Source organism: Lithobates pipiens, unplaced genomic scaffold (assembly GCF_037356315.1).
Source record: "Lithobates pipiens isolate NorthernLeopardFrog02 unplaced genomic scaffold, aLitPip1_a1.2 Scaffold_19, whole genome shotgun sequence".
Taxonomy (NCBI): Eukaryota; Metazoa; Chordata; class Amphibia; order Anura; family Ranidae; genus Lithobates; species Lithobates pipiens.
The window spans coordinates 549,012,785-549,029,658 of NW_027507764.1; positions in this window are offsets into that span (position 1 = coordinate 549,012,785).

Here is a 16,874-nt window from a genome sequence, read left to right on the forward strand (position 1 = left end):
TCCACTCATCTTTTTTTAAGATCACATAAGGCATTCATAAGGCCACAGGTCCTTAGTGGCACAGGGACCAACCAGGATCCTGCTTTTATTTAAAAGCATAGAAACAAGGTGAAGATAGGCTGGTAACTATGAGGGAAAATAAGTGAGTGAAATAAGTGCAGGGCCTACATGACTGGGTAGAAGGAGAACCAGACAATGCGTAGGTAAGAATTCCAGACATGGTGTATTTTTACAGAGTTACGTTGCTCCAACTTGGACAAGCTCTCCACCTCGTCAAATCAGAAAACACTTTGCATTAATTTAGAACATGAAAAGCATTCTCTGAATGGCACCTGTGCCAAGCAGCTGACCTCCTGTATTTACAATGCATCAGACCGCTTGGCACAGAAACAAGGGCAGAGCACTATAAGAGCAGTGTCTACTAATTCATCTTTAATTGGCTTAAAAAAGAAAAGAAACGTAAAGTAGTTGCTCTAACCAGCTTAGTTAGAAGAAGCAGGCTGATCTACAGTCTTTGAATAAGTGTCTCTACTTCCCGTCCAATTTATCGAATCTGGTCAGTCTGGATTTAGGTCGTTGGCAGTTGGGGTCTTTGAATGTGTTGTAAATGTGGTGTTTTTGGAAAAATGGTTGAGGTGTCCTGTAGCCGGTGCGGTCAACTCATTAAAGTAGCCAGGTAGGTATAGACCAGTAAGTGTCTAAGGTCATCTGAAATAGTCCCTGAGGCAGTGTTTTATTGCTGGGGGCATACCGTAGTTAAAGTGGTTGTAAACCCTCCCCCACAACTTTGTCCCATGTAAATCAGCAGAAAAAACCCTAATGAACACTGCTTGTAGATATCTCCTTACTTGCTTAGTATTGTTGTAATCCTTGTTGTTCTGTAGAATGAAGTCACTGAGCATGCCCAGATCTCCTCTGATTTATGGCACAGTCTTTATGTGCTTATCTATCTGTTATCAGGACTTCCTACGGCACACCACTGAACTCTGCTAATCACTCAGAGCTTCCTCCTACACACCATGTGACCTCACATACAGTCTAAACTGGGCCATTACTGCAGTCTTATCAGCTGAAGCTGATAAGTCTTACAAAGGCAAACATTAGACATCGACACAAGTAAATACTATGAAATAAACAAGTCAGCTATGAACAGGGAAGCAGGGTTGCCATAGAAAAGTTGGATTGAGAAGGAGGCTTGGTTAACAGTACAGGAAGTGCTCAATGTAAGGGCGGACATACACCCAACTGTGGACTCAGAAAACAATACTTAAGATGGTGCTGCCTAACCCCTGGAAACAAGTTTTTTAAAGTTTCTTTAAACAGTAAGAAATATGCGATTTGGGCTGGATTACAGTGGCTATAGTCTGATAATTACTTATTATAATGGACTAAATGAAAAGAAGCATCAGAGTGGAAGAGTTTACTTCCTCTTTAACTGGTGCAACAGACGCAAGATTTTGGTATGTTTTTTTTGGTACCCTCAAGGACCTGCAACCTTATTTGGTTTGTCGTGCTATGTTTTATTGTTTAAATTGTTGTATGGTATTTATAATAAGAGTCTGTTATGGCCATTTTACCTCCACTTTAGAGTAGTGTGTCCTCTTTTGGGAAGGAGGCTATAGGAAGGTGGAATTGGGAAGGTTGTCCGAATGATAGGTGATTTCTGATTTGCCCTGGTGTAACTCTTACCCGTAATGCAGGTGGTCAGACACTATAGCTGGCTACTGTGTTCTTCACCTATAGCAGCCCCCTTTCCCATAAGGCAAGCAGACCTACCAGAAACTCGGTTACCCCCAGGACCTATACACAATGCTATAGTGCCTGGCTAACACATCAGGGCAGGCGCAAACTGAGCAAAGCAAACAGGTACTTGCGGTTGGCAGACAGGCAGAATGGTTCAATGACAGTCCAAGTAAAAGACAGGCAGAGTTCAGAGAACAGTCGTTATCTGGTCTGAGGTCATACACAGGGAAATCCAATCTAGCAGAGTAGATCAGATATTACACATGTTATCACACTCTATCACAAGCATTAGACTGAAGGTTCGGCTGGCTTAAATCAGGTTTGATCTCCACCCAGAGTATGGTCATATCAATCACCTTGCATGTGGACAGACAGACAAGGAGAATGCTATAGCCAAAATCAGGATGCTGGAATGAGAAACAAGAGTGCTAGACACTCCTGACACCTGGCCATTTGGTGCAGTATTTTATATTTCCTGTAATGTTATGTACATAACAAAGTGTTAGTATAAAAGACCCCCCGACCAGTCCATAGAGTCGATTGGTTTGCCCAGTGGAGCAAACTGGTGATCTAGGTGTTCTATGATGAAAATCTGCTTGCCATGTGACAGCCCAATGTACCTTGAATCTCAATGCAGGTGAACAAATTTGCTCATCATGATTAAGATACTATTAATAAGACAGTGATACATGATAGTCAGTGGTTGAATGGGTCAGACTGATAAATTAGCATTTCATGACATCATGATGGCACAAGGGTTCACTTTGATGTCAAGCACAGAACAGAACATTTATAGCATTTCAAGGTAGCAGAAAAACCCTTTCCATAAGTTATTATTGCAAAGTTACATTACATCATATTCTTGAAAAAAACAAATATATCTAAACCCAAGAAGAAACAAAATATATTACAGCTTACCAGCCCTGAAATGTTGTGGCTGCACTTGCCTTTTTTTTTGGATTTTTGGCTTTTGGAAAAAAATGATCTTACCAGAAATGCAGTGTTCTTGTCACTTCCTGTGAGTTTAATAACAAGCATATCCATGTTACTTTTCTTGTGTAAACTACTAATCCTTTCATCTTTAACTCCCTGTTTAAGGGAGATCAAGAAAAGCAGACATGTTTGAAGTCTATCCTGGCTCACAACCATAGATCCCTCCATAGACACAGTGGAGAAGTGAGTGTAGCCACCCTAGGGCAGGAATTGTGTTATATGCAGGATTACAATGTAAAAATTAAGGGAAAAAAATTGAAAAACAAAACAAATACAAATCCATCTATTGCACAAAAAGACTAGTAAGCTCTTAAAAAATTAATTTTGTATTGGGTTTACAGAAACAATAATTTCACATTAAAAATATATCAAAATATCTTAGACTCAAGAATGTTTTCTACAGTCACTACCCACCAGCTGCCTGTATCTCCCGGGAAGTTTGAGTTGTCTGATCTCTTATGATGACTGCCTAAGACCTAAGAGATCATTATAAATGCATTCACTTATTTCATACAAACCACAAGGGAGTAACACAGTACTAGTACTTAGCTTTTCACTGGATGAGAACTCCATTGGTACAGTAGAGTTGCAGTCAATGGGTGCTACAATGAGGAAGCTGATACTTCAAGCCCATCAGTGTCCACCCAAAGTGATTACTTTCTTTTGTACTTTCTGGTACACCCACCTTGTGAAGCATATGAAAACTACAATAAAAGTTTTTTTATTTGCTCCCTTGTTGTTCTGTTAATCACTTCAGCTCTGGAAGCTTTACCCACCTTCATGACCAGGTTATTTTTTACAATACAGCACTGTGTTACTTTACCTTACAGTTGCGTGGTCGTGCCACACTGTACCCAAATGCAATTTTTTGCTCTTTTTTTTCCACAAATAATGCTTTCTTTTGGTGGTATTTGATCACCTCTGCGCAGTTTTAATTTTTTGCCCTATGCACTGTTTAGGAGATATTTACTAGATATACTGCCGCTGACATCATCAGCGCATGCGCACTGAAGGAACGTTTTGCTCGCTTGCATATGCGGGAGTGAAGACATCGCCAGAGCCTGTGAACCCGGAAGTAACTCTGGGAAAGAGGTTGTCTGTGGGAGTGGAGTGCGGGCAGTGCAGGGCATAGTTCCAAGGTAAGTATTTCATAATGAGCTAGTATGCGATTCATACTAGCTCATTATACCTCTGTCTTTCAGATTTTTTTTTTTTTTTCCAGAGGTTTACAATCTCTTTAAGCTGTTGAACTAAGTGGACAGCACTGGGGCACTGATAGCAATGACTTAGGCAAGGCAAACCTTGTACTTTGTGCAAGAGGGGTGATAAAAACAACAGTCACTGAAATTCTTCCATGCCCACACAACCCCAAATACACACAACCGTACACCCCATACAGCCAAACAGGGAGGGTGGGTGGGAAAAATTCCCTACCTATGTCCTATCCCTTCCTCGGCTGCCCACAAGTGAGTTGACCCCTCCCTCTGCAGGGGTAAAAATTAACTGGGCCACTCCTCCCCATCACCAATGACCATAACTCCCTCCCCCTCTTTAACCAACCCCACTTCCTACAGGAACTTCCCTGTGCTCACCCCACAGCTGTCCCACCAGTCATGCTGGCCCTTCACCCAGGTTCCCTTTAGTTACGGGCCTGTTCTCTCTCTTTATTTTTATCTAAGCTTACAATAAGGCTTACCTGTAGGTAACATGAATATCTCCTATACTTGCACCATTTAGAAAATATTCTAGCAAGCAGTGGCGGCTGGTGTTTTTTTGTTGGGGGGGCAAACAACTGAACCCCCCCGTGGCAACTCAAACCCCCCCTGTACTGTCTGCCGGTCAGTCCATTGGCACTTACCCCATCTGGGCGGCAGACATCAGCGGGAATTTGGCATGGGCGGGCATCCGGGGAGCAGTGGGGATCGGGGCACCCAGCAGCGCCAGGAATTGGGCGTCCGAGGAGTGCTGTGGCATCCAGCCATCGGCCAGCAGCTCTTCTCCTCCTCGCTTCTGCCGTGCGTCTCCTCCCCTCCTCCTAGGAGTCCAATATGATCGCCTGTCCTTTCAGACAATCGGGTGATGGGTATCAGACCCGCTTGCCGATTGGCCGTGAGGAGGATCAGTGTTGCAATAGGGAATATTAATTAGCTGTTGCAACGCAACTGGGTGGGCTCCAGATGCAATGCTCTGCGTCCCGAGCCCACCCTATTTTGAAGCCTATTAGAGCCTCTGGCTCTAATCGGGTGCTTTGGGAAAAAAAACCCTGCTGTAATTCATGCGCCTGGCATCCTGAAAGGGTTCGGGGGCATAGATAGGGAGGGTGGCGGGGCATGGATAGGGGAGGTGGCGCCCGTGTGCCCACAGTGGACGGGCTTCCGCTGCTAGCGGGCAGCACACTGTGATGTCACTGGCGCCTGCGATCTAAAGGAACGATTTACCTGTGCCAATCCTTCAGGGCTCTGTACATTATGATATTGCCTTGCAGAAAGAAACTTTTTTTTTTTGTTAAAGAGTTTACTACCGCTTTAAGTAGTGGATGTGTATAGATTATGTTTGAAAATAAGAATATCATTTAGTGTCACTTTAACTTTTGATGCCCCCTTAAAGAAACATCACCCCATAACGCAGTGCAAGAAATCAATGAATCTGAGCGCTGATTTAATAATTCAGCTGGTAGATGCTCCTTCCTTTCAGAGGCCTCCTTCTCTGGGACTTCTCCAGGAATCGGCTGTTCTGTAATCAGCGAACTCTTTGAGATCTCTTTCAATATGTTGGCAAAATAAACGGAATTGCATGTAACTACTGTAATGATCAGCACATGGTAACCAGAGTTTGCAGTTGAGGTTTGAAACATAAACAAAAGCGTGGTTACATGTATATATTGTGGGGTTCTGCTAATCCTTTAAGGATATACAGCAAATGTCTTCAAAGGTCTACGGGATGCGTTGAGTGCGCCCCAGGGAGTGACTTAATAATTATGCAGCTTCTTGAGTCTGCGGACTTCTCCATAGGCCCCTCATTCATATATACATCATAGCGGCTACAGGCAGTACAATGTCATCAATCTATACAGTAGATGAGCGTGATTCCAAGCAATCAGAGGAAGGTTTGCTTAAATCTCGCCGGCTCATCTATCTCATGGCTTTTTTGCCGTGATTGATCAGTAGCTGTTCTTATGACACCTAGTAGACTGCTTTAGCTCAGCCTGGAATTTGGCTTTCATCAAGGGCTTTGGCTATCATAGTCCTCTGCAGGGTTCAGATATGTTTGTGATCTGTTTTTTTAGATTGTCATTTAAAGATTTTATGTCAACTACAAGTAGGCAAAGACGACTAGTTAATCCAGTTGTGTGGTCTTTAATCCCGTTGTGACCAGAGGTCATTGAAGCCTACATGTCCAGACCAAATTTTGCAGCATTGGTTAATTTGATAATAACTCTAAGCCCTTGTACACACGGTCGGACATTCCGACGGAAAATGTCTGATCGGACCATGTTGTTGGATAATCCGACCGTGTGTGGGCTCCTTCGGACTGTTTCTGTCAGAATATCTGACCAACAAAGTTTTAGAGCAGGGCTATAAAATTTTCCGACAACATGATCCGATCAGACTTTATCCGATCATGTGTAGAGAATTCTGATCGGACAAAGTGCCACGCATGCTCAGATCAAATTCCTAGACCAAAGCTATTGGCTACTAGCCTGAACGTAGTCCCACCGTAATGAAATAATGTCACCGCGTTCAGAACGATCGGATTTTCCGACAACTTTGTCCCACCGTGTGTATGCAACAGTTTCGGACAAAATCCATCGGACAAAATCCAACGGATTTGGTTGTCAGAATGTCCGACCGTGTGTACAAGGGCTTAGATTCATCTTATTCATTATATACAGGGTCTAGAATAAGGATGTGACCCAGAATTCTCAACCAGACGGGTTGAGGGGCTCCAGGGAGCATGCAACAGTATTTTCTAAAGTCCACTTTGGGACCAGGAGCTCAGGGATTTCTGAGAGATCTGGGTGGGATAAAATCCCTAGTCCTGGGTCCTGATTTTGAGAACAGCCAGCATACTCATTGGTTAGGTGTGTGCTGGGCTTTTAGTAGTGACCTGACCATGGTTCAGCAGACAGGAAGTCTGAGTACCAGGAGTCAGGAAGGCTCCATGGGGAAGCCAGTGCAGCAAGAAGCTATTAGTTGTGTGCACCAAGGTGGTCGGTGAAACAGTCTGTATGAGACAGACAAGGGCCTGGAGGGTAAGACCAGAGCTGCAGTGCTGCAAGTGAGAGCCAACTAGGCTGAATGTAGTTTTGCTGATGAAAAGGAATGCTGAAACCCCTGTGAGGGAAACCTATCTTTATTTGTTAGACTTTCTTTTAATAAAAATGGGCAAACAAAGCCCTTAAAAAGAAGAACCAGCGAGTGGCGGAGTCCTTCAAGCTCTACATTTGATGCCAATCCTTTACAATATGCACACACACACACTATATTACCAATATATATATATATATATATATATATATATATATATATATATATATATATATATATATATACATACATACACTCACAGGCCTTTATTTGGTTTTACACCTTGCTAGTACTGGGTTGGACCCTCTTTTTCCTTCAGAACTGCCTTAATTCTTCATGGCCTATATTCAACAAGGTGTTGGAAACATTCCTCAGAGATTTTGGTCCATATTGACATGATAGCATCACGCAGTTGCTACAAATTTGTCGGCTGCACATCCATTATGCAAATCTTCCATTCCACCACATCCCAAAGGTGCCCAATTGGATTGGGATCTGGTGACTGTGGAGGCCATTGGAGTACAGTGACCTCATTGTCATGTTCAAGGAACCAGTGGTGAGATGATCTGAGCTTTATAACATGGTGCATTATACTGCTGGAAGGAGCCATCAGAAGATGGGTACACTGAAGTAATAAAGAGCTGGACATGGTCAGCAACAATACTCAGGTAGGCTGTGGCATTTAAACGATACTCAATTAGTACTAAGGGGCCAAAAGTGTGCAAAAAAAATTCCCCACACCATTACACCACCACCACCAGCCTGTACCATTGACACAAGGCAGGATGAATCCATATTTTTATGTTGTTTACGCCAAATTCTGACTATCATCTGAATGTCTTAGTTGACATAGAGACTCAATCAGACCAGGCAAAGTTTTTCCAATCTTCTATTGTCCAATTTTGTAGCCTCAGTTTCCTGTTCTTAGCTGACAGGAGTGGCACTCGGTATGGCCTTCTGCTGCTGTAGACCATCTGATTAAAGGTTTGTATGTGTTGTACATTCAGAGATGGTATTTTGCATACCTTGGTTGTAACGAATGGTTATTTGAGCTAGCCTTTATGTACACGGGAGGTTATTTAAACTCTTCTGAACAATTTAACTTGACAGCTAGAAACTGGTGTCTAAAAACGGCTGTTTAGCCTCGTTTCCATGACGTGTTTAGCCACATTTATTTTTATTTATTTTTTGTTAAAATGGAAAACGTCTGTAAATGAAACGCTGCTAAATGCAAGTTACCACATTTAGCAGCGTTTACAAGCTGTTACAGGCATTTGGCATTTCAAATGCCTCTGAACAATGTCTGAACCCATTTTTTGTGTTCCAAAAAGGCTTCTAAACTCAACTGCTTAGAAACAACTATAAACGACCCTTTGTACATGTACTGTATTTCATCCAACTGCCGCTCACTGCATATTTTCTATTATTATTCAGACCATTCTCTCTGCAAACACTAGAGATGGTTGTGCAGGAAAATCCCAGTAGATCGGGCACAACAACTATATATATATATATATATATATATATATATATATATCTATCTATATCTATCTATATCTATCTATATATCTATCTATATCTATATATCTATATATATATATATCTATATCTATCTATATCTATCTATATATCTATCTATATCTATATATCTATATACATATATCTATTGTAAGGGATCTTCCCGGGGTAGGGTGTGTTTGGACACAGTTCACAGCAGACTTGGAATTTATAAAGCAGATCTTGGCGTTTATTCGTGGTACAAACAGTCCAGCAAACAAAATATACAGCAACACCGTGCTTTCTAAGTACAACAAAAATAAAAGTCCTAGCCCGGCTGGGCGCTTACTAACAGGTTCTGCTCACCTATCTGACACTTACAAACACAGCGTCTTTCGCCTGGATATCGCAGGGTGAGTTTTAGCTCCAGCAGTGGCTGTGCTTGCAGCTTCCTTCAACACACAGATTGTTCATTCCCTGGCTGAGAGCAACCACCTGCAGACCCTGCAGTGCCTTTAGCTTCCCAGGCTAATTAGGATCAAAGCTCACCTGATCCCAAACCCAGAACTGGATCGGGGGATGTGGAATGACAGGTCCCTCTACCAAACCTACCTGCCATTCCATATAAACCCAGGCCCGGCAAAATTAAATAACAACTCAGCAGCATATCGCTGCTGAGAAACTGATCCATCCTGGATTTACCATCTCACACTGTGTAGCAACCTAGGTGAGATGTACACCCCCTCGATCACTTCTCCAGTGACATGTCTACATATCCCCCCCCTCTTTTTCAGACCGGAGGGCTGAGCCTTTTGTCCCCACAGACAACTTACCCTTGACAATGCGTCAGCATTTGCCTGTAATTTCCCTGGCCTGTGTTCCACAGTGAAATTAAAGTTTTGTAGGGAGAGAAACCATCTAGTCACTCTTGCATTTCTCTCCTTGTTTAACTTCATCCATGTTAGGGGGGCATGGTCTGTCACCAACTTGAATTTCCTGCCTAGCAAGTAATACTTTAACGATTCTAGGGCCCACTTTACTGCCAAACATTCTCGCTCCACAATGGCATAATTTTTCTCGGCCGGGGTTAGTTTTCTACTAAAGTACGTCACTGGATGCTCCTCACCATTCACTACTTGTGAGAGTACTGCACCTAAGCCTGTGTTAGAGGCATCTGTCTGGACCAGAAATTCTCGCCTGAAATCGGGGGTAACTAAGACAGGTGGTTGGCACAAGGCCGACTTAAGGCTTTGGAAAGCCTTCTCGGCCTCTGGGGTCCACGTGACCATTGCTGTCTTTCCGCCCTTTGTCAAGTCAGTTAGTGGAGCAGCAACTGAGGCAAAGTTCGGCACAAATCTACGGTAATACCCCGTAATACCCAGGAAAGCTCTAACCTGTTTCTTTGTCAGGGGTCTAGGCCAATTCTGTATTGCCTCAATTTTATTTAGCTGTGGCTTAATCAACCCTCTCCCAATAATGTAGCCTAGATATTTGGCCTCTTCTAGGGCTAGAGCACACTTCTCGGCATTTATGGTCAACCCCGCATCACTTATGGCATCCAACACGGCCTGTACCTTACAGAGGTGACTTTCCCAATCAGGGCTAAAAATGACCACATCATCGAGGTAGGCAGCTGAGTAATCACGATGTGGTCGCAGAATCAAGTCCATCAACCTCTGGAAAGTTGCAGGCGCTCCATGTAACCCGAATGGCATCACTACATACTGGAATAGCCCATCAGGGGTGGAGAATGCAGTTTTCTCTTTAGCCTCACCAGAAAGTGGAATCTGCCAGTAGCCCTTTGTGAGATCGAGGGTGGTTATGTACCTGGCGTTACCCAACTTCTCAATCAACTCATCTACCCTGGGCATAGGATACGCATCGAACTTGGAGATCTCATTCAACTTTCTGAAATCGTTACAGAACCTCCAAGTTCCATTGGGCTTTGGGATTAGCACAATTGGGCTGGACCATTCACTCTGTGACACCTCAATTACCCCCAGAGCAAGCATACGTTTTACCTCGGCAGATACGGCTTCCCTACGTGCCTCGGGTATCCTATAGGGCTTAAGGTTTACTCTGCTTCTAGGCTCAGTTTCAATGTGATGATGGATGAGGTGTGTACGCCCTGGGAGGTCAGAGAACTTGTTTTTGTTTTTCTGTAAAAATTCCTGAGCCTCCTGTTTCTGTGACACTGATAGAGTATCACCTACCTTGACTGGAGGGATTGGTGGTGACAAATTATTAACAGTATTTGTCGCCACCAAGGATTCCCTGTCTTTCCAGGGCTTGATCAAGTTTATGTGATAAACTTGGAAAGGCTTCCTTCTACCTGGTTGGTGCACCTTGTAGTTCACCTCACTGACCTTTTCAACAATTTCATAGGGACCTTGCCACTTCGCCAAGAATTTACTCTCAACAGTGGGGACTAGTATAAGGACCCTATCGCCTGGGTTGAATGTCCTGATTCTTGCGGACCGGTTGTAAATTCTACTTTGGGCCTCTTGAGCCCTCTGGAGGTGTTCCCTTACCAGGGGCATTACAGTGGCTATACGGTCCTGCATTTGTGCTACATGCTCAATAACACTCTTGTATGGGGTGGACTCATTCTCCCATGTCTCTTTTGCAATGTCTAGTAGACCCCTAGGGTGATGACCATAGACCAACTCGAATGGTGAGAACCCTGTGGACGCTTGGGGCACCTCCCTAATAGCAAACATGAGGTAGGGTAATAAATGATCCCAGTCACGCCCATCTTTTGCCACCACTTTCTTCAACATATGTTTCAAAGTTTTATTAAATCTCTCCACCAATCCGTCCGTCTGGGGGTGGTATACAGAGGTACGGATGTGTGAGATTTTAAATAGTCTGCATAATTCCTTCATTACTTTCGACATAAATGGCGTACCTTGGTCAGTTAGGATTTCTTTGGGGATCCCAGTCCTAGAGAACATATAAAACAACTCACGTGCAATTGTTTTAGATGCAGTGTTTCTTAAGGGTACAGCCTCAGGATAGCGGGTCGCATAATCCAGGACTACCAAAATATACTAGTGTCCTCTAGCTGACTTTACAATGGGACCCACTAAATCCATGGCAATACGCTCAAAAGGCACCTCTATAATAGGGAGCGAAACCAAAGGACTGCGAAAATGTGACACTGGGGCACTAACCTGACATGTGGGGCACGACTCACAGTATTTTTTAATGTCATCATATATGGCCGGCCAAAAAAACCTCTGGAGAACCCTCTCTCGCGTTTTGTCAGTCCCCAAGTGTCCCCCAAGAACATGGTTATGTGCCATGTCAAGCACCTGACGCCGGTACGGCTTAGGTACCAGAAGCTGTTCCACAATCTCATCCTTAACCTTATTGACTCTATAGAAAAGATCATTAGTCACCGAAAAATGTGGAAATCTTTTTTCAGCATCTGGTTCCTGAGGTACCCCGTTCATAACAGCAACCTGCTCTCTCGCATTTTTGAGAGTGGGGTCCTGTAATTGTGCAGCCCCAAAATTATCGCTAGACACCTCTAAGTCTAGTATATTTTGCTCAGTGGGAGGAGCCTCCTCCTCCCCAGCCAGGACCTGCAAAGGAAAACAATCATTTTCATCCTGTACACTTTTATCATTCACAGTGGACAAGGCAACCCCCTTAGAGGTATCCTCACTCCTTTTGGGGATTTTTCTTTTTTCCCAGAGAGCCCAGAATAAAGGAAAATCGCGCCCCAATATTACATTATGCATGAGGTTTTTAACCACACCCACTTCATATTGTACTGTGCCTTGTTCAGTCCCGACTTTAGCCAGCACTATAGGGTACACTTTTGTATCACCATGTATACACACAACGCTCATATGCTTTTTAGACTCTAAGTCCCCAGTCACCAGGCTAGCATGCACCAAGGTTACGAGGCTTCCTGAGTCCATTAACGCTTTAACAGGAAAGTCATTGATTGTGATGTCGCAGATTTGCGGTTCAGTCTCTAGTCCAGGAACTGCAGCACAAGATGGTTCCGCAAATAGCGACTGACGCCGGCTAGCGTCACATTCCATGGGTTCAGAGGTAAGAGGGCAATGGGCCGACACGTGTCCCGCCTCATGGCATCTCCAACACTGGATAGGGCCTGGTCTCTTTGGCAAGGAGACCTTTTCAGAGCCCCTTAGCCACCCGGGACCATCACCAGTCTTGTCCCTGAGACACCACTTGAGCCCTTTTCCCTCCATCAGCACCCCTCCACACTCCCCCAATAGATGGAAGTCTCTTACCAGCTGACGGCACAGATCTGGCGCTCCGGGGAGGTGAAGATTCTGCAGGAACATCACGGAGGTAGTCCTCAGTCGCCTGGAACCTCTCCACAAGGTTGACAAGTTCGTTGGCATTCTTAGGATCACCTTGTCCCACCCAGCGTTGCAGGTCAGTAGGAAGTGCTCGGAGGTAGCGATCCATCACGACCTTCTCTAGGATTTGTGAAGGAGTAGAAGTGTCTGGCTCCAACCACTTTCTTGCCAAATGGATTAGGTCATACATCTGGGACCTCGCTGATTTGTCCAGACTGTAGCTCCAGTTGCGTACCCTCCGGGCACGGACTGCAGTAGTAACTCCTAGTCGGGCAAGTATCTCCTCTTTTAGCCGAGTATAGTCCTTAACCTCTTGCTCACTGAGGTCATAGTAGGCCTTTTGAGGTTCACCTGTTAAATAGGGCGCAATTACCTCTGCCCACTCAGCGGCTGGTAACTTCTCTCGCTCAGCCACGCGCTCAAATACTGTTAGATAGGCTTCAACATCGTCCTCAGCAGTCATCTTTTGCAGCGCTTTCTGCACAGTCCTTCTCCCAAAAAAAAATCTCTGGAGCGGCTCCCATCACCACAGGCGCCTCTCGATTTGCTATCAGGTGCTCGATAAGTTGTTGTTGTGCAGCCATGGACTGTTCATGTCATCTATTGACCTCTGTCTGAGCCTGCTGTTGTGCAGCCATGGACTGTTCATGTCGTCTATTGGCCTCTGTCTGAGCCTGCTGTTGTTGCAAACTCACTTGCATAAACTGCTTCAGCATCTCCTCCATGTTGCTGGACTGTTCTTGGAGTGTAGTTGCAGCTTTCACCCAGGACATCAGCAGCTGTAGCCAAGTCTGTCCACACCGTTGCCCCTAGCAACCGCGTTGCCCGCTACCTCCACCAATTGTAAGGGATCTTCCCGGGGTAGGGTGTGTTTGGACACAGTTCACAGCAGACTTGGAATTTATAAAGCAGATCTTGGCGTTTATTCGTGGTACAAACAGTCCAGCAAACAAAATATACAGCAACACCGTGCTTTCTAAGTACAACAAAAATAAAAGTCCTAGCCCGGCTGGGCGCTTACTAACAGGTTCTGCTCACCTATCTGACACTTACAAACACAGCGTCTTTCGCCTGGATATCGCAGGGTGAGTTTTAGCTCCAGCAGTGGCTGTGCTTGCAGCTTCCTTCAACACACAGATTGTTCATTCCCTGGCTGAGAGCAACCACCTGCAGACCCTGCAGTGCCTTTAGCTTCCCAGGCTAATTAGGATCAAAGCTCACCTGATCCCAAACCCAGAACTGGATCGGGGGATGTGGAATGACAGGTCCCTCTACCAAACCTACCTGCCATTCCATATAAACCCAGGCCCGGCAAAATTAAATAACAACTCAGCAGCATATCGCTGCTGAGAAACTGATCCATCCTGGATTTACCATCTCACACTGTGTAGCAACCTAGGTGAGATGTACACCCCCTCGATCACTTCTCCAGTGACATGTCTACACTATATACATATATACATATATCTATATACATATATCTATATACATATATCTATATACATATATCTATATATATATATATATATCTATATATATATACATATATCTATATATATCTATATATATATATATACATATATCTATATATATATATATATATATATATATATATATATATATATATATATATATATATAAAACATTGTGGCTGGGTTACTTCTACTGTTTTTGTGATACTTCGTGTAGAGATCAATGTCAGGGAGTCTTCCCAATCTTCCACCAATATTCAATGGAAAAAACAAAGGGACACGTTCTCCAATGCAAAAATATATTTGTATCAAATGCTCTTCAAGGCATAAAAGGGTTACTCACTACTGTACAGTTAGTACTGTACAGTTACGCAAGTATCTCATACTCTTCTTCAGGCTTTGTGCAATGATACATTACTAGCCACATATTTTTATATTCAACACTACAGAGTGTAGCCTCACAGGGGTATCACACTCATTCAATTACCGATATCATTAAAAAACTGTTTCACCCGCTATCCTACCTCAAACCTCCTCAAGATAAAACATCCTTAATATATGAACATCATTCATCTAACAATTACATTTCCCAAAATAGAGGAAAATTTGAATTCTTATATCCATTATATGGTAATAAGCAAGTCAACATTTAACGGATCAAAAAGGAACCACAAATAGAGAAAATTGCATGAATGCACACACAAACTAACTGCCCAAAATTGCAAAGAATGTCCTGTATTTAATCGGGACTGTTGTGTCAGCCAAAGTGCTTCTCAGGATGTATTCCATCTTTCCTGTCCTGTATATATCTGTTAAACCTGCAAGGAAGCATTAAATACATCTCACACAAACGTATAAAAATAAGTATAATGCCCTGTAGACACGATAGGATTTTCCAACAACAAAACTGTGGATTTCTTTCCGAAGGATGTTGGTTCAAACTTGTCTTGCATACACTTATGCCGCGTACACACGGTCGAACTGTTTGACGTACTTAGTCCGTTGAAACACATTTCAGCGGACAATCCGCTCGTGTGTGGGCTTCAGCTGACTTTTTCAGCGTGCAGTCCGGCATACTAAGAATTTCGGATTTTTCGAAATTCTGTCCGTTGTACTTTGGTTTCAGCGGACAATCCGCTCGTCAGTATGCTAGTTCGACGGACTAAGAATGGCGCATGCCCAGAAAGGATTTACACGGCGGAAGGGTGCTTTGCTGTGTCTTGGACTTCCTATTTCTAGTCCCGTCGTACGTGCTGTACACGTCATCGCGCAAGCTTTCGACGGACTGTTTGTGTATCCGTGTGTGGTCAAGTCCGTTCAGTGGAAACTACGACGGATTGTCCGTCGGATTGTATGACGGACTAAGTACGCCATACAATCCGCTCGTGTGTACGCGGCAATAGTCACACAAATGTTGTCGGAAATTCCGAAGGTCAAGAATGCGGTGACGTACAACAAGTATGATAAGCCAAGAAAAATGAGGTTCAATAGCCAGTGCGGCTCTTCTGCTTGATTCCGAGCATGCATGGACTTTTGTGCATCTGACTTATGTACACACGCTCGGACTTTGAGAAATTCCGCCAACAAATGTTCTATGGAGCTTACACAAGGTCGGACTTTCCGACAACAATCTCACATCCAACATTTGTTGTCGGAAAATCCTATGGTGTGTACACCCTGAAAGAGGAAGTAAACTCATCAGGGTTTACTTCTTCTTTAAAACATCAGTGACGGCTGAAGAGTTTATTAAACTAAAAGAATTGATGTAAATACCAATAAACATCGATCGGATGAAGTCACCACTGTCCCCTGTAGTCTGGTGCATCCATCTTCTCGGTGAGTCTCGCCGCTCCGCCGCTGTCATTCGGCGAAGCTGCAATGACGTCACTCCCGCGCATGCGCACGGGAGCCGCCATGCGCGGCATATCGCAGCTGACGGCGGCGCGCTCAGTGCGCGTGTGCGCTGCTGTCTACGGCGCATGCGCCGTAGACAGCGGTGCCTGTCTTTCGGTAAATATCTCCAAAACCGTGTAGGTTTAGGAGATATTTCTTGGACCTACAGGTAAGCCTTAATCTAGGCTTACCTGTAGGTCAAAGTGTGTTGTAAGGGTTTACAACCACTTTAAGATCCTGTTCCACTCTCTTTATATATGTGTGTATCTCTCTCTCTCTCTCTCTATATATATATATATATATGTATATATATATATATATATATATATATATATATATATATATATAAAACTGAATCGCCTCAAGGCGCTGTGAGGAGCTTGGTTGTCCAACATCTAGAAGAGGAAGGTCTTGAGTTTTTTCCTAAAGGCCAGGTGGTTTCCTTCCAGGCGGATGTTGGTTGGTAAAGCGTTCCATAACCGAGGTCCTTGGACAGCGAATCTCCGATCCCCCTTCGATTTGAACCAGGATTTGGGCACGAGGAGGAGGTTTTTGTTGGCTGATCAAAGACTGCGGCTTGGTGTGTAATGATTTATTTTCTCAATTGGTATTGAGGAGCGTCTCTATGC